The 19,860-nt window shown below is 38.4% G+C and overlaps 1 protein-coding gene across 1 annotated transcript in view; it reads left to right on the forward strand.

Annotated features, from left to right (window-relative positions):
- The first annotated feature begins 5,196 nt into the window (after positions 1-5,196).
- The window catches only part of Ecr (ecdysone receptor), a 195,420-nt gene continuing 180,756 nt past the window's right edge, over positions 5,197-19,860 (forward strand). The window contains exon 1 of the mRNA XM_017897019.1: positions 5,197-6,130. The gene's annotated coding sequence lies outside the window, so the exon portion shown is untranslated. The remainder of the gene's footprint in view (positions 6,131-19,860) is intronic.

The following is a 19,860-nucleotide window of genomic DNA, read 5'->3' on the forward strand; positions in this document are numbered from 1 at the left end:
AGCAGTATACAGGGTTGGTATTCTTGTGGAGTAATGGAGTTGTTTTGTGATTGTCCCTAGAATGTCACTAGATGAGGTATCGAGTTATGAACGAGATTTAAGGAAGATACTAATTAGTTGTATAGTGATTGCGTTTCTTCAAATCTTTTGAATTTTGTTAATAATTTATTATTTTTATATTTATGATATCAGTAGACCTCATTTAGGAATTGCTGTGTTTTGAAAATTTTTAGTTGTGATATTACAATAGTATATTGGGTTGGTATTCTTGTGGAGTAATGGAGTTGCTTTGTGATTGTCCCTATAATGTCACTAGATGAGGTATTGAGTTATGAACGAGATTTAAGGAAGATACTAATTAGGTGTATAGTGATTATGAGTTTCCTCAGATCCTTGGAATTTTTATAAATTATTTATTATTTTCATACTTATGCTATCAGTAGACTTCATTTAAGAATTGCAGTCTTCTGAAAATTTTTAGTTGTGATATTATAATAGTATATTGGGTTAGTATTCTGAAGTGAAGTAATAGAGTTGCTTTGTGATTGTCCCTAGAATGTTACTAGATGAGGTAGATTCGATATTTTTATCGGTAATGGGTTATGAACTAGATTTGACGAAAATACTAATTAGTTGTATAGTGACTATGAGTCTCCTCAAACCCTCGGACTTATTATAAATAATTTATTATTTTTATACTTATGCTATCAGTAGACTTCGTTTGAGACCTTGCAGTGTTTTGAAAATTTGTAGTGTGATATTATTATAGTAAACTGGGTTGGTATTCTCGTGGAAGAATAAAGTTGCTTTGTAATTGTTTCTAGAATGTCACTAGGTGAGGTAGGTTCGATATTTTTATCGGTAATGGGTTATAAACGAGATTTGACGAAGATACTAATTAGTTGCATAGTAAGTATGAGTCTCCTCGGAATTATTGTAAATAATTTATTAATTTAATTGTAGTAATAATACAAGTTTAATAATTTGGTCCAGGATAGATGTGAATTGAGCTTATAAACTGGATATGTGGCAGTGACTATAAATCATATAATCACTGCTTAAGCATCGTTATGCAATCCTCAATTTCTTTAAAGTGCCCTAAGAGGACTGTGCAAGCATCACTTGGTACTAAAACGTAATTAAATGATTTCGTTTTATTAAACCACGAAATAGACATGATGCACAGTCTATCTATATAATTTGAACAATGACTATAACGACTGTTTCCTGAAATAGTCCATATAGTCACGATTTAAGCCACTGTATATGAACTCTAATTTTCCCAAACGAAAGATGCAAGCAGTATTTGATTCCATAATTTAAATAAAATTGTATATTTCATTTTAACAGTGACTAGAAGAATTATTTCCTAAAGAAACTTATATAGTCGCAATTTAAATCTGGAATTACTGAATACAAGGACCATTTGACCTTGGAGCATAAAGAAATGATTACATTGCTGGCTTAATATATGCATAGCCTTAGTGACTATAACGATTCAAGCTCCCATATCTGAACTCTAATTTCCCCGAAGCACTTACTATAAATAAACGAACTCCCCTCGCAGAATTCATTTATAAATTTGCCAAATATATTCAACCTTAGTCTCCCAATGCATACTAACGATGACTATAAGCTCTCTTTTCCATTATGACCCTTATATTTAAACCTTATAAAAATAACCCACTATTTAAACTCGAATTTTTCGAAAAATTGAAATACGAGACTACGTTTACTCCGAAAATATAAATAGATACATCTCGCAGGAGTATTCTATAGACTCAACATAGGCAAGCCTACCCTCTATCAATATGCATTGTACAATACTAACAGTGACTATAAGGTCCGTTCCCCGAAATAACCCATATAGTCGCGATTTAAAGAGCAGCACACGAGTCCCCAAGTTCCCCACAGTGCTACGAGAGGCAGGGTCGCCACTGTGCCAGTTTAATTTCGCATTGACGTAGGTCCAGGGAGCTGCATTGTCTGTCCGCCGCGTGGTACGGTGTGTTCGCATGCGTAACACACAGGGCCGTCGCGTTGCGAACCGGGCTTGATGCGTGAGCCCGTTCTTTGTTTTATCCTCACGTGAAGTGGCCGCGCACAAACACGAGTGTGTGCGGACGCACGCGCGCACGTGCGCCTCGGCCGACGATCAGAGGGTGAAATTAAAAATACCGTGAAACCCTCCCTTGCCGGCCGTCTCTATGTTTTCCTCTGACGCGTTCAGGGCCGTCGAGCACGAAAACGGAGCCCCGTTTTCCTTTTGCCCGCTCGATCGAGGCCACACCGCTGATTTATAGGGTATTTACCCTTCTATTTATGGGCTGGCTGGACGGTTCTAATGCTGCTCTCGCAGGGGCTACGATTATTGTTATTATTAATAAAAGGTCGCGGTGGCCAGGTCGTGCAGTTTCAGTCCGGCAAGAAATTTCGTCGAATTTACCATATATCTCAGTTAACGCTAGGATCACTCGTTTGTAATGGTCAATATAATATACGTGGATAATGATATTCAAAATGGTATAGAGAAATTAAAAAAGCACGGACAATTACGTTCCTGCAGGAAGAATTGCGTATCTTCGTTAATCGTGATAATAAAATATTCAAAACTAGTCATTTTAACTCCTTTCCTAATTCTGGTATTGAAATCGGTGGGTGTAGTTAGGTTAGGAGAGGTTAGGAATTTCTGAGGTACATGGAAATAATTATTTCCTATTTTTCACAAGTAATTGTTCTTCGAATATCGTTACGGACGTCTTCGTGGAATTCACGGTAATTTTGTGACAGAAATGCAAGAGATTCTATCGTTCCATTGTCTCTGTTAGGTTAGTTCCGAATTTGCCGCGACTTAACCTCAAAGTGCGTTTGATGTTCAGAAATTTGCGATAATTTTATGACAGGAGTACGCGAGATTTTATTGTCAGCACCGAATTTGCCGAGACCTAACCTCAAAGTGTGTTGGAGGCTGAGAATTATCGTACGTCAGTGTTTTAATTTGCGCGATATTTTCTTAATCGAGGAACAAGGGAAACGTTTCATTATTAGAACGAGCAGTCATAGACATATTAAATTCATCAAGTTCGTGACGGGTTTGCTTGGATCGTTCGAGGATCTCAGGCTGCCTGTGCGTTCCACTTTGCCTGCGTATTCCGTGGAAATTAATTTTCTGGCTCCTAAGAGAAATGCATGTGCATTAAGAGCAATGTGCGCCGCGATCCTCCGACAAACACGCGCCATTCCATTTCGAAGGATATTACGTTCCCGTCTCGTTTTCTTCGGCTGAAAATTGCAAACCTTTGCCAGCTCCTAATTACAATGGTTAATATTATTAATAGCGAAATTTCTCTTTCTTTTTTCAAGCAGTTATCAGTCATTTACATGGCAAGACGTATTATGAGAGGTTAATAGATAGCTTTTACTACCCGATGTCTCAACCTAACCTCCAAATGAATTAACCTAGAAAAGAAAGTCTCTTTGCGTAGTGCAGTTATATCACAGTTACTGACTATCGTAGTATGGCAATTCTTATATGTTCAAAGTCCCTAGAGACAAAGTCATTTTTATTCTTAATTTCAGGAAATATATTCGCGTGTTATAATTACATTGGAGTGAGAATGTTCTAGAATTTTTGAGAATTTAATAAATAATTCTTTTATTAGTTTCATTAATCGTTCAAGATATTTCGACCTAACGAGATACTAAACTGGTTTTTATCTATACTATTCTTTCAAAGTCCCTAGGTACCAGATAATTCGTATTGTTAACCTCAAAATTGACTTGCTCTAACCTCAAAACAGGAAATATTTTTGCGTGTTATAATCATATTAGAGTAATTTGAACGATGTCTTATAATTTTTAGGAATCTGATAAATAACTCTCTTGTTACTTTAATTATTTTTTCAAGATATTTCGATTTAACGAGACACCAAGCTCCAGATAAAATTATTTTGATACCCGGCAAGTCATATCGCAATGACCACACGATATTACCTGTTACTGATTGATAAACAAATTACGGGACATAAAATTCCCTATTATGAGACTCAAGAGAGACCCTAGAATTTTTATTAGAAGAATCTAATAAATAATTCTCTTATTATTTTCATTACTTAAAAATATTTTGACTTAACGAGATACCATGCTCCAGATAAAATTACCTCTCGATACTCGGCCAGTCATATCTTAGTGACAACACGATATTACCTCTTCCTAACTTGATAAACAAATTATGGGACATAAAATTCCCTAGTATAGGACTTAAGAGACACCGATCACGAAATTCAACTCACCTTGCACATTCCCTTCACACTAGACACTATCACAACACCTTTCCTATCCCGAACGACACTTTTGCGATATCCCAATTCGATGATACTCGTAATATCATCGCCTAATTTCGCGCGGCAGAGTGGAAGGACAACAGTGTCCCTAAAATGGCCCCGTTTCTCTGGTTGCAGATGGTGGTGGTGGTTGAGCACCCGGGGGAGGAGGGCGGCTGCGGGGCCCAGGGCGATGTGGCTAGCAAGTGGGAAAACTCGAGGAGGTGATAACGACTTCTGACCTTCCGTGAGAGCGCGTGCCGCGGCGTAGAGGGCGCCGCCGTCGATCGTCAAGCGAAAGGCTCACCATTCGGAAGAAAACGAGGAGGAAGAGGAAGAAGAAGAAGAGGAAGACGACGAAAACGAAAACGACGAAGACGAAGACGACGACGACGACGACGACGACGACTACGAAGGAGAAGAAAGAGAAAGGGTGGAGAGGCGAGCTCTAAAGGGGAGCCGGTGGAACACACACGTGCTTTGGGAGAGAATATCGGCAGCGGGGAGGCAGGGAGAGAGCGAAGGAGAGGGAAGGGGTGGAAAAAGCAGGAGAACCTTGAAAAGTAGTCCCTTCCCCGCGGGCAGAGTTGGCCAGACGAGCACACACACACAAGACATTCTCCTTGCAGCGGGATATCGCTGTATCGCTCCTACGTTTTAAAACTTCTACCTTGAGAACATATACCTCGTGCGTACAAGTACCTTCAAACTTAAACCTCTTTCGCAGCGTAATAGTGCCTAGGCCCCTCCGAAGAACGCGACTACAAATAATAATAATACAAATAATAATAATAATACAAAATAATAATATTAATAATAATAGCAACGTTATATATATATATATAAATATTATATATATCTCTCTATACGGAAAGAGAAAGAGAGAGCGAAAGAGAGAGAGAGGGGAAGAGGAAGAAGAAAGAGAGAAGAAGGGAGGGAAATTTTAAAGGGATACGCGATAATAATAGTATCTAACGACGAGAAGAGAGTTTTAACGTTTTAATCGTACCGTTCGTTTGACGGGAAGTCACATCCCTGTATACACACACACAGTCGCGTGCACGTGTACGATACGCGCGCGCGCGGGCATACGTACACACGCACATAGACACAGCGCGCGTGGCACAGGCTCCCTCTAACCATCTGCATGTATACGGACGTGGACGTATGCGAGAGAGAGAGACAAGGTCGGAGAGAAGAGCGGACCCCTCGGATCGAGATCGACGAAGTTGCGATCGCTGAGCTCAGGACACAAGGCTGAGAGTGGAGAGATCGTGCGAGTGGTGGCGCGGTGGTGCGTCGATAGATCTTATCAGGAATTCTCGTTGATAACGGTACCTCTCCCCCTTCGAGCCCCTTAATCGATTCTATGAACCAGGACAGCGAAGTACCTGCAGACACAGATATATTTATAAGAATAATTTATATGATATATATATATATGAATATATTATATAAATAAATGAATATATAATACACACACCGATAGTAATAAAAGGAGTCGGTCAGGCGACAAGTAACAGCTAAGGGCAAAGAGAATAATAAATAATAACGATACCGATAAGAGTAATAATAAATAAGAGTAATAAACGATAGCTGCTAAGGGTAAGAGAAAGAGAGACAGAGAGAAAAAGAGAGAGAGAGAGAGAGAGAGGAAGAGAAGAGGAGAGGAGAGAGGAGGACAAAGGAAGGATCGTACAACAGTGTGAACGCTTAAATAATTCTAGAACACGCTACGGTTAGAGTACTTCTACTTTGTGGTTAATCTACTCAGCGATTGCGGGGCCTGTTCTACATATACGATCAAGGTGAGTCCAATGTTTTCCAGATAGTTCGTATATACGTCTTTCGAGGAGGTGGGGATACGGTGTTCCCGATTGGCCGGTTATTCGAATGATAAATTATTCCTCGTTATAGCTGTTCAAAGAGGTTTATTACGAAGAGATTGCAATGTTAGTTTCGTTTGTAAAGTTCAATAAAATATACAGGGTGTCTCAAAAGTTGGAATTATCGCGTTATTAAGAAAGACGCGATTTTTGTATCGGTGTTCGGTATGGTTTGATGTAACTCGAAGCATATCGTGATTTCGAAATTTTGTAATTTTTGAAGTTTTGATACGCGAGTTTTTGAAAAATTAATTTTTCGTTGGTAGACAAATTTTTTAATGTAATTAAAATCTAACTCGGTCTGTCAAACTGTTCTCTCTATTCTAAATCTTGGTATATACTGATACTTAATTTAATTCACGCCAAAGATTAAGGAAGAAATGAAGTATTTTCCAAAAAATCTTATTTTTGCTTCAAACTGAAATATCTCGTAAGAGATTGAACTAATTACAAAAATATTTTGACAAAATTTGCTTGGTATAAAATTCGTGCTTGTAAATAGAATCATACACATTTCTGCTCATAATGTGACAGCATTTGCCATACAAAACTATTTAGTAAAAGAAAATAATTATTATTAAGAAAAATGTTCGATTTAAAATAAATTACATATAATTTCACTTAGTCTAACTACTTTTATTAAAAAAATTATATTCATCATACCAAACAATTATTACAAAATCATTTTTTTAACACGTTCAATCCCTTTACAAAATTCTTCCACTGCTCAAAAAAAAAAAAATTCAAAAAGCGGTCTATAGAGGCTAAAAATACCACAGACCTCGTGGCCAAATTCTTCTTAGCATCCAAGAGAAAGGTATACAACTCAAACATCGATAAAGTAGATCCCTTAATCTCTGGAAGCAATCAGGTCCCCATCACGAGCCATCATAACACTTTCCACCGAATCCCGATGTCCGGGAACAAAGAATATCCGTGGCAAGTGGAGAAACGAATCCGCTTCCTCCCCGAGCCATGTGAAACCCGCGCGCGCAGAGCGAAGGTGAGACACTCGGGATCGATCGACACGTGTTGCGAAAATTTTTCTCACGCGGCAGAGATATCTCATCGGCGGCAGTGCTTTCTCGAAGAGCCCCGACAGGCGTTTCGTTAGCGAGCGTTCGATCCGGAAAGCGGGAACTTTTACCGGGCGCCTATCTGGCCGCGGGGATCTTCATTCTCGCGCGATAATTAGCGGCCACGGATGGACGAAAAGCGGCGATCCGCGCAAGGGGAGTCGCACGCTCGCGAGTGAAAGGTGGCCGATACCTCCTCGCGGTCTCTATCTGCCGCGTCGATCTCCTCGTTCCCCCTCGCTGTTCATTCGGCGTAAATTATCGTACGGAATTCTTTTTACCATCGCTGCTCGACATTCGGTCTCTACCCAGCCGTTCACTTTCACTCGTGCGCGAACGCACGCCGTTCCGCGACTATTATTCGACAGGCCCGTATGAAATTCACGTCCGAGGCCCTCCTGGCCTGCTTCTCGGGCTCTCACCCCGGTAGCCGCCGGTGTCGCCGCCTATTCGGATGCCTGGCGAGGCTCCTAGTCGCGTGGACCTAACCTGCATTTCGTATTCGGCCGCGCCGAACGTAACCTCAATCTACGCAGGATCTCGCTCGAGATACACTCCGGCTGCGCGCGCACCTCTATACGCTGCGGCGTTCATGGCGGACAGACTAGTATCCTGGGATACGTGCTTATAGGGTCTTTGTGACTAGCGTTGCATTGCATTCAAATTTTTTTTTGAATTTCTTTTTGGTTTCGGATTTTACTGTTCTCCAGGAAATGGTTTATACGTCTTTCTTTTAAATTTTATATTATGGTTGATGTAGAGAGGTTAGGGGAACAGATCAGTGACACTGTGAATATAGAGAACGTGCCTCCTGAACGACTTTCTGCTTTTCTGTTATTAAATATTCGATTTGGGGTGGACCTGGGTTTGGTTTGATATTGAGTTAGGTTAGATCTGTATCATCAAGCTGTGGTTTGTTTTCATTTCATTTCATGGTTGATATGGAGAGGTTAGGGTAACAGATCAGTGACGCTGTGAATCTAAAGATGGTGCTTCTTGAACGACTTTCTGCTTTCCTGTTATTAAATATTCTATTTGGGGTAGACCTGAGTTTGGTTTGATATTGGGTTAGGTTAGATCTGTATTATCAAGCTGTGGTGTTTTTCAATTTCATTTCATGGTGGATATAGAGAGGTTAGAGAAACAGACCAATGACGCCGTGAGTCTAGAGAACGTGCTTCCTGAAAGACTTGCTACTCTTCTGTTATTGAATATTCGATTTTCGATAGAGCTGAGTTTGGTTTGACATTGGATAGAGTTATATTCCTGTGAGTTCCTTTATACGTTTGGTAGGATTACCAAACTACATCTACTTTGAATTGCTCGAATGTCTCGTAATGAAAGAACATCTGGGATTTATTAAGAGAGATAGAGCAAGGCTTTGTTTGCTAGAAAATTGGATAAAAATTCGCTAAAATTTGATTTCTTTTATTTCGTTTGTATTCATCTTAGATGCACCTGTGATATCTCATAGATAATAGTCGAGATATTTTTAATTCACGCTTGTACCATATAGTATGCTCACCGATGCTAATGAAAAGTCCTTGGGGGAATTAATCATACCGTGACACAATGACATAGTCTGACATAGGTCTACTGTACTTCTTGAGCCATAATCGCTTTATCCGCCTCGTCATAATCAAATCAACGTATTTATTACACCCAGCTATACCCAAACGTGTTCTAATAATACACCATACATAATCCAGCAGATAATACATTATCCCTGGATCACAAAGGTATCTGGTCGAGTGATCATCCCTCGAAGAAACTATTCTCTAATCGGTAGCTCATAAACCACGATCATTCCATTCATCTCGTTGTAACAGTTTCATTGAATTACATCTTCACACTCCAAAAATATTTCATCATCCTCCAGAAACCTATACTCTAACATATCTGACATGGATCTACGACGTCTCGTTAGCCATGATCATTTTACTCGTCTCATCGTAATCGAATCAACACATTTATTACGTCAAACTATGTCAAGACAGATTCTACGCTTAATTCAACATTTAACTCCAAATCTAATATAGTATCTAGTCCCGGCAGAATCCCTAAAATATGCAGGATTCGGGTATATTATTATTTCAAATAGGGTTTATAGCGACATCGTTCTCATTCTCACCACTAGATGGATTCGGGATCCAAGGAGGTTCGAGGATTCTCGCAAGTGCTCGGTAAATCCTCTGATTTCTATATACAGAATTTTCTAACCTGTCAATAGTATCAGGACCTAAGACAGGGTCTGCTAACTTTACTGATGAGTCCATTAGCAGGCCCAGGACGAAAAGCTTCCCTTTCCTTTCCTTTCGTGCCCACCTCAAATAAGCAGACGCTATCGCAATACAGGGGGTACAACAATCAATTTTCACCGTGGGGTAGGACTCAGTTTATTTAAAATAGGGTTGAATTAAGATAGTGGATGATGAGCAGTGATATATGTATATAAAATTAATAGACAACACAAAAGACAACTCTATAGGACTCTTTTCACGAATTCTTTAACCACTTGCGCTGGAAAGACGTGTCACGCACGTCGTAATGCTTTTGTCACAGAATCGCCAACGACGTGGTATACATGTCGTTAGGCAATTGTTACAGAAACACTGGACCGTTCTGACACACGCGTCCGTGAATTTCTTGCCACCGCAAGTGGTTAAATCTCTCTTTGGATGCTTCGCACAATACTCCGTCAATAGGATCGTCCTTCGCCATTCCTAATTGTTCTTAAAAAGCTACCTTCACTCCGATCTCCAAAAATATTGTAAACCTATCAGTGGGTCTTATCTTTCGTGTAGTCCAGACACTTTCTCTTCTATGATCCTTTTCTCCTTCTCCTTGAGGGTCCTCAAGCTCAGGATGCTATACCATATTACACCTGGTACCTATTTTTATATCATCACAGGCATCTATGAGGCATCAATGAGTATAGGAACTACACGAAACTCGAAATTTCGCATATTAATCTGCAAATGGTGACCATTATTTTCACAGCTCTAGTGGTAACGTGACATCAAATAGACTCCCTGTCAATAACAGTGACTTGACGTCAAATTGACTGCCTGTCAATATTACAGGTGGCTTGAAGACAAATTGACTCCAATCTCGCTAGTAGTATATAGTACATAACGTCAATGTCACGTATCCTTAGGTACCTAAATCATGCAAGTATACTACTAGATACTTAGCTCTCACCACTGTCGATACGTAGTCAATTTGACGTCAAGTCACCACTATTGACAGCGAGTCAATTTGACTTCGAATCACTACTATTGACAGCGAATCTGTTTGACTTCCATTCACTACTATTGACAGGGAGTCAATTTGACTTCCAGTCACCACTATTGATAGCAAATCAGTTTAACTTCCAATCACCACTATTGACAGCGTGTCACTTTGATGTTACGTCACCACTGTTGATAACAAAATCTGACGTACATCATCACTAGTGTTAGGAGTCAGCTTGACCTACGTCACCACTCTAAGATTAAGCTCCGAAAAACACAATTTAGGTTAGGAAAGTATTGTTTCCTTGCGGTTCGGGGTACCTATAGTAAGTGAGACATTGGGGTCCAGGTGTCCTCGGAACTTAATACGAAAATACGCTATCTTCACACTCCAAAAATATTTCATCATCCTCCAGAAACCTATACTCTAACATATCTGACATGGATCTACGACGTCTCGTTAGCCATGATCATTTTACTCGTCTCATCGTAATCGAATCAACACATTTATTACGTCAAACTATGTCAAGACAGATTCTACGCTTAATTCAACATTTAACTCCAAATCTAATATAGTATCTAGTCCCGGCAGAATCCCTAAAATATGCAGGATTCGGGTATATTATTATTTCAAATAGGGTTTATAGCGACATCGTTCTCATTCTCACCACTAGATGGATTCGGGATCCAAGGAGGTTCGAGGATTCTCGCAAGTGCTCGGTAAATCCTCTGATTTCTATATACAGAATTTTCTAACCTGTCAATAGTATCAGGACCTAAGACAGGGTCTGCTAACTTTACTGATGAGTCCATTAGCAGGCCCAGGACGAAAAGCTTCCCTTTCCTTTCCTTTCGTGCCCACCTCAAATAAGCAGACGCTATCGCAATACAGGGGGTACAACAATCAATTTTCACCGTGGGGTAGGACTCAGTTTATTTAAAATAGGGTTGAATTAAGATAGTGGATGATGAGCAGTGATATATGTATATAAAATTAATAGACAACACAAAAGACAACTCTATAGGACTCTTTTCACGAATTCTTTAACCACTTGCGCTGGAAAGACGTGTCACGCACGTCGTAATGCTTTTGTCACAGAATCGCCAACGACGTGGTATACATGTCGTTAGGCAATTGTTACAGAAACACTGGACCGTTCTGACACACGCGTCCGTGAATTTCTTGCCACCGCAAGTGGTTAAATCTCTCTTTGGATGCTTCGCACAATACTCCGTCAATAGGATCGTCCTTCGCCATTCCTAATTGTTCTTAAAAAGCTACCTTCACTCCGATCTCCAAAAATATTGTAAACCTATCAGTGGGTCTTATCTTTCGTGTAGTCCAGACACTTTCTCTTCTATGATCCTTTTCTCCTTCTCCTTGAGGGTCCTCAAGCTCAGGATGCTATACCATATTACACCTGGTACCTATTTTTATATCATCACAGGCATCTATGAGGCATCAATGAGTATAGGAACTACACGAAACTCGAAATTTCGCATATTAATCTGCAAATGGTGACCATTATTTTCACAGCTCTAGTGGTAACGTGACATCAAATAGACTCCCTGTCAATAACAGTGACTTGACGTCAAATTGACTGCCTGTCAATATTACAGGTGGCTTGAAGACAAATTGACTCCAATCTCGCTAGTAGTATATAGTACATAACGTCAATGTCACGTATCCTTAGGTACCTAAATCATGCAAGTATACTACTAGATACTTAGCTCTCACCACTGTCGATACGTAGTCAATTTGACGTCAAGTCACCACTATTGACAGCGAGTCAATTTGACTTCGAATCACTACTATTGACAGCGAATCTGTTTGACTTCCATTCACTACTATTGACAGGGAGTCAATTTGACTTCCAGTCACCACTATTGATAGCAAATCAGTTTAACTTCCAATCACCACTATTGACAGCGTGTCACTTTGATGTTACGTCACCACTGTTGATAACAAAATCTGACGTACATCATCACTAGTGTTAGGAGTCAGCTTGACCTACGTCACCACTCTAAGATTAAGCTCCGAAAAACACAATTTAGGTTAGGAAAGTATTGTTTCCTTGCGGTTCGGGGTACCTATAGTAAGTGAGACATTGGGGTCCAGGTGTCCTCGGAACTTAATCGTGTCGGGGTGCGGAAAAAACGCGAAATTCGCGGCGATTTAGGTATCGATACGCGGCATGTGTAAGTGGCTGGCGCTGCGGTAGGTGATTCGATGGTTTTTCATGGTGAGCAACTAACGGGTACCTTGGCGAGTCGTTTGGCTCACAGGTAGCAGAGAGTCATTGTCCGGCATTTACGTGACGAATTTCCCGTGCCTGCTCGTCTTCGCGAGTATCGTTCTGCCGTTCACGGCCACGCTATTCGCATTTTAAGAGCTTTCTAAGAAGCCCTGGGCAGCCTAGCCGCCTAGCCCCGATGCCTCCGAGCCTCCCTGTCCTCCTATCAAACTTCTTCAAACTTCCACCCGCCTCCCAACGTTTCACGTGCACACGTGACGATTTTCCACGATGTGGAAATCGCGTGGAACGGCATGCAAGTTGATTTACGGGATCGTTTTGAGATCAGTTCTGTCGTGGCTGCAGATTAGGTGGCTAGTTTATGCTCACGATTTTCTGACACATCGTGCATCGTTGTTGCTGTTTCGCTTGATAAAGGTATTCGATAATTGCTCGTGATATGCTCGTTCCTCTCTCATTAATAATCATGAAGTTTTCTATAGCTGATATTAACATGTTCGCTGCCTTCAGGGCTGAAGATGAATAATGATATTGGAATAACGCGAAGTCATACGAAGTAAACAATAGTGTTTGCGAAACTGCCAATATTTTTTTTAAAGTAATTGTATTGTGCAGTGTTTGTACAATTTTATTTTTTGATCAAGATTTTCATAGAAATCATTAGGGTGTTGACTGTCTCTGAGGGTCGAAGATGTGTAATGATATTGGAATAATTTAATATGGAATAAGAAGTAATTTTGTTTAATTCTTTATACAAAGTAAATAATGGTGTTTGCAAAATTGCCAATATTTTTGATCAAGATTTTCATAGAAGTCATTAGGGTGTTGACTGTCTCTGAGGGTTGGAGATGTGTAGTGATATTGAAATAATTTAAAGTCTTTATACGAAGTAAACAATCGTGTTTGTGAAGCTGCCGATATTTTTATAAAAGTAATTGCATTGTGCAATATTTGTATAATTTTATTTTTTGATAAAGATTCCCATAGAAGTCATTAGAGAATTGACAGTGTTTGAGGGTTGAAGATGAGTAATAATATTGGAATAACGTGAAGTCTTTATACGAAATAAACAGTAAATATTTTTATTCTTTTAATAGTAGTCAAAAGTAGTAATTGCATTGTGAAGTGTTTGTAAAATTTTATTTTTTGATTAAGATTCCCATGGAAGCCATTAACGTATTATATGTCTCTAAGAGTTGAAGATGAGTAACGATTTTGGAATAACGCGAAATTTTCATACGAAGTAAAGAATCATGTTTGTGCAGCTGCCGATATTTTTATAAAAGTAATTGCGTTGTGCAGTGTTTGCACAATTTTATTTTTTAATGAATATTCCCATAGAAGTCATTAGAGTGTTAACTGCCTTCAAGGGTTGAAGATGAACAATGATATTGTAACGAAGTGAAATAAACTTTATGTGAAATAAACAGTCACGTTTGTAAAATTGTTTATTTATATTTCAACGAGATATTTATTTTTATTTCAACGATGGTGGAAAATAATAAATGCATTGTAAAGGGTTTATACAATTTTATTTTTTAACGAGCTACCTCGTGCAAGGGGTGTCATGCAACTGGGTCAATTCGAGTTTTAGGACAAAGCATCGTGCAAAGCTGCTCTTGTACTTCGTTAAATTTTGCAAAATAAAAATATAATTTTCCCTAGTTATTAAAAAAACACACCACTGCACGTGCATAAACTACATAATTCTTTTAAAGAAGTAGAAGCTTTGCAGAATCATTTAGCTTTATCTAATGAAACATTTTTCACATTCTAACGTTTTAGAGATACAAATTAGGCGTATGTACATAGGCCTATTTCGGTATATTATATTTAGTATAATGTATTTACTTATTACAATGTATCGTGTCGGTCAGTGCATTAACAGTCATAGTTAATGTTATTGAATCCTGTTAGACGTAGTCAGCACTTTTCTCGCGGATAGTTCTGCAATAAGCTTGGAAATTCCCAGTAACTAATTTCTGGAAAAGTCTGCTGAACGAAAGGTAAGGATCAAACATAGCGAGAAAAAAGAAAACAGCTGAATAGCATCGTTCGCCTTGTGATACGTCTTCATGAATATTTATACCATTTGGTCTGAAATCCATCGCAGATGTCGCAATCATCGTTACACATTCGCGTTTGAATTTCTTCGCAGTAAAAAGTCTGTTGTCAATTATTTTTGAAAGAATGACATACGAACTTAGATAGGCATTGAAACAAGAATTTATCATTTTTCAATAAGAATAAAATTTGTTAAAATATTAAACCTCGTTAAAATCAAAATATACATTCTATTATTGTTATTTAGAAAATTCGTTGGGAAATTTAAGAAAAATTTCTGTGACCTGTGCTTTCATAGAATTTGAGAGCTCTTTTGGAATTTCTTTATTGGAAATCTTGTGCATCTTTTATAACACAGAGTTCTATTATTTTCGAAAGACTGGCATACGAACTTTGGTAGGCATTGAAACAAGAATTTATCATCCTTCAATGAGAAACAATAAAATTTGTTAAAATTTTAAACCTCGTTAAAATCAAAATATTCATTCTATTATTGTTATTTAGAAAATTCGTTGGGAAATTTAAGAAAAATTTCTGTGACCTGTGTTTTCATAGAATTTGAGAGCCCTTTTGGAATTTCTTTATTGGAAATCTTGTGCATCTTTTATAACACAGAGTTCTATTCTGGCAAATTTTTCGTTTCCTTGAATAATGAATTCCTTCGAATAGCATTTGCATGTCTCTGGAGTATTCGATTCCTCGTCACTGGATAAATTTTCTAAAGAGCATAGTAAGTGACAGTGGAATAACATTAAATCCTGTAAATAGTACATATGCAGATAAAGTGGAATATTTTAACTGAGGTCCAAAATTTCTTATCTGCTGTTCGCTAGTATATACAAGCTGAGAAAGACGCCATTTTTATTGAGCAATAGTGGATGTTCTTTTTCATTTTATTTATTTATTTATTTATTTATTTATTTATTTATTGTATCCCATTAAGAATAATATTTCTAAATAATTTCAATATTATTCTATGCTCTGTATTGTATATTTTATGTACTATATTGTACATATGTATATATACTCTATATTCTTTAGTATCTAATTAGGAATAATATCTGTAAATAATTTCTATATAATTTTATATTCAATACTCTATATTCAAGTAGATCTGAATAATTCATTATTTTTCTGTTTCTTCTTTTTGTATCCAACTGGGAATAATATTTCTAAGTAATTTCCATATTATTATTCCATATTCTATATTCAATAATCTACATTCTATGTTACACATGCTATATTCTATACTTTATATTCTATATTCTATTTAAATACACCTGGTTCTTTAGTATGTAATTAGGAATAATATCTGTAAATAATTTGTATATAATTTTATACTTAACACTCTATACTCAAGTAGATTCTAATAATTCATTACTTGGCACGAGATTTTAAAAAATAATTCGATCCAGGTCACATCCAGGCCAGAATATATAGCCTGTAAAAAGCCCTACGAATTATTCAAATAACTCGATATTTTTATACTCTCTTTTCCCTGTCTTAGCAGAATATTTGCATCTAATTATCTTAGGTTTGGACATGTCTGTGATGGAAAAATTTTTCGTTTGGTATTTCCAAATTTCTTCAGATTCCTCCCCGTAAAACTTTAGGGGAGTTAGGCTAAAATAAAGGGCTTAGCCCTTTGTACTCGAGATGTGACTCTCAGTCACCATTTAATCACATTCTAAAGATCGACGTTAATTAATATATCAAATTTAAAATTGCCTAACGATGCGTGCAATGTCGAAGAAAAATAATTCTGTCTTAATTTGCATATGATTTCTCATTTACCACTTTAAAAATATCGTCGGCTCTATGACAGAAGGTCTTCGAATTATTATGTTTCTGTAACGAAAAATTCGTCGAGTGCAAAGGGTTAGTACAATGGCTACGAAATCGAAAGAGCCACGCCCTTTTATGAATGATTTTTAAAGATCCAATTCGAAAGGCAACGTCGAGGATCGCGAGGAGAATCGATGGCAGGGAAACAATACAGAAGAAAAAAGTGTTTGCTTTACAGTTATCGGGGGCTCGTTGAAATTCTCGACGCCGTCCGCTCACACGTGCTTCGATTACCTCTTCTACGTCCCACGAAGCACGTTCGTGATTTCGCGCCAACTCCTCGGTCAATTGTTCGCCATACTATCGAGACAGCGATTATATTTGAATGAAATATTGATTCCGAGTCTGCGCCAGCTGAGACTATCGCATTTTACCAGTCACTTTTAATCCGCACCAATTTTCCAACCCCCCCTTTATTCCCGGAAAAATGAACGAACTTACGTACTTAGGTTCCTTCGTTCATTCATGGGGAGCATTTTACGATATGACAATAGAATTTTGTAAACTGACAAATTCTATGCAAATCGTGGAGCAACCACAGAGGACCATGATAATTATCGAATTTTTTAAATTTCGAATTTTATTTAAAAAGGAAACCACCATTACAGAATTTTCTGAACCGACAAATTCTATATAAATTGTGGAGCAACCACAGAGGACCACGATAATTATCGAATTTTTTAAATTTCGAATTTTATTTAAAAAGAAAAACACCATTACAGAATTTTCTGAACCGACAAATTCTATATAAATTGTGGAGCAACCACAGAGGACCACGATAATTATCGAATTTTTTAAATTTCGAATTTTATTTAAAAATGAAACCACCATTACAGATTTTTCTGAACTGACAAATTGTATATAAATTTTGGAGCAACCACAGAGGACCACGATAATTATCGAATTTTATTTAAAAATGAAACCCCCATTACAGAATTTTCTGCACTGACAAATTCTATGAAAATTATGGAGCAACCACAGAGGACCACGATAATTATCGAATTATTTAAATTTTGAATTTTATTTTTAAAAAATCAACTATTCTGTAACATCGTTAACTCTTTGGGGCACGCTGGGATTGAAAGTATCCTACCTTTTTGATGCACCGTAATGCATGATGGGACAATTCTAGTCCCACCTAGAAATATTGCAATAGCTGCATGCAATAGCTGCATGAAGAGGGGATAATTCAATATGGAAAATTAAATCGAAAATCATTTCAAGCTTCGTTGTAGAGAAAATCGACTTTGAATATCCACCGAGTGCGTTGGTATATTGTATACAGAGTGTCTCGTAACGTGATGACTTCAAATAACTCATAAAATGTTTCAAATAGATGTTTCCAGGGTGACATAGTAGTCTAATCAATTTTATGTTGTTTTGCTTCCTCTTTCAAACTACGAATCTTCAATTTTTTAAACGAGATAATATTTCTTCCCGAATTCGAATAAAGCATTAAATTCTACACAAAAAAAGTATTATATCAAACGAATTTTAAAATATATATTATGAGTTTAAGCTACACAATCAAGAAGCTTAACCCTTTGCACTTTAGGAATAGTGACTCTTAGTCACTATTTCTTTAATATTTAGAAAATTAAGTATCGAATGTGAGGCAATAACTAGATTAGAAGTAACTACACGTGAAATATTGAAAAAAATACACGAGACTTTTCTATTTTATTTTAGCATTGAAAGGTATCACCGAGCTCAGAAAAATATTAGAAAAGCTTCGAATAGTTATATCTCAGCAATGAAAAAATCTTGGAGCGTTCCTATTTTTGAAAATATTTTTAGAAAAATATTTAAATATATAAATATATTTCTATCAGTCCTATAATCTCTATTATTCATTATATTTCTATAATTTCTATTAGTTTCATGGTTAACTACCACTAATAGATATACTGCATTCGCATCCTCCCCACTCAGCCATCCCCTCTATCATAATTTCTCTCAATCTCCCCTTTCAAATTTTTAACAACCCCTGTCTCACAAACCCTGGCCATATACGCGAAAGAGATAACGCGAGATTGAAGTTGCACCATTACCGATACCCCATCCACTGACGCTTGATCCATATTCCAAGACAAGATGTTAACCTCGTGACCTAACGCAAAGCTAGACCCCCCAAACGAAGCCCGGAAAAAAGCGGAGTGACCCACGTTGACCCGTGCAGGACTGCACGGCTCGGTCCCCGTGGTGTCATAGTCTAGAGGTATGGTCTAAAGGTATGGTCTAGAGGCACGCGGCCAATCGATAGTCCGGTTCGCAGGCACGCCCGTCAGGTTCCACGCGGGAAGCCAGCAGGAGTCGAAATCGCGGCGCGGAGACGCAAGTGTACTCGCAGGAGCGTGCCAGCGTGGCCGGTTGCGACACTTGTTTTGTGACCTGGATATCTCCGCTCTATACCCACTACCTCGTATACCCAGTTGCCTCCCCGGACTGTCCCTTTCCCCCGGCGTCCCGCTGCTACCCCAGCCCCATCTGCAGGGACCCGTCGATGCCATTCGAATATCTGGTTCACCGTGCCTCCCGACCGCATGCCGGTCGTCCCACCCCTCGTTGGTAACCCCCCCCCCCCACGAATTCTTGCCGGGACCCCCGTGACCTCGGCCTCTCGATCCTTCTCGTTTGCGCGCTAGGGGCAAGGTGCACTTGGGGCGCGTTGAAGGGTTAAGGGTTATTTCTTTTGCTTTCCTTCCTTTAGGTAGTATTTATTCCGGGGTACTTGACAGAGTGTTTAGTTTGGAGAAGAGGGTAGTTGCTTTGGTAGCGCAAATTGCGTGACCAGCTTTTTTTAGGTTAGGTCTGGGTCAGTTTCGCCTGGCAGCGTCCAGGATGGCTCAGATTGAGGTTATTCTGTCGTTGAATATGTTTGTTTCAATTAGATACATTGTTTAAGGTACTATGATGTTATGGGGGTGCTTTGGGATATTGATTTATGAGCGTGGTTGTATTAAATTTGTAACTATTTTGCATTCTTTTGTGTAATTATTAGTGAAGGTTAGGTTAGGTTAGGTCTTGAGAGTGTTTAAGATAGGTCAAATTGAAGATACTATGATACTTTAGGATATTTGTTTCAGGGTGAGTAGGTGCTTTAGTAGTGAAAATTGTGCGACGTATTGTTTTTTAGGTTATGTCTGGATCAGTTTGGCCTGTCAGCGTTGAGGATGCCT

This window comes from Eufriesea mexicana, unplaced genomic scaffold (genome assembly GCF_001483705.2).
Source record: "Eufriesea mexicana isolate 0111107269 unplaced genomic scaffold, ASM148370v2 scaffold440, whole genome shotgun sequence".
In the NCBI taxonomy this organism is placed as follows: Eukaryota; Metazoa; Arthropoda; class Insecta; order Hymenoptera; family Apidae; genus Eufriesea; species Eufriesea mexicana.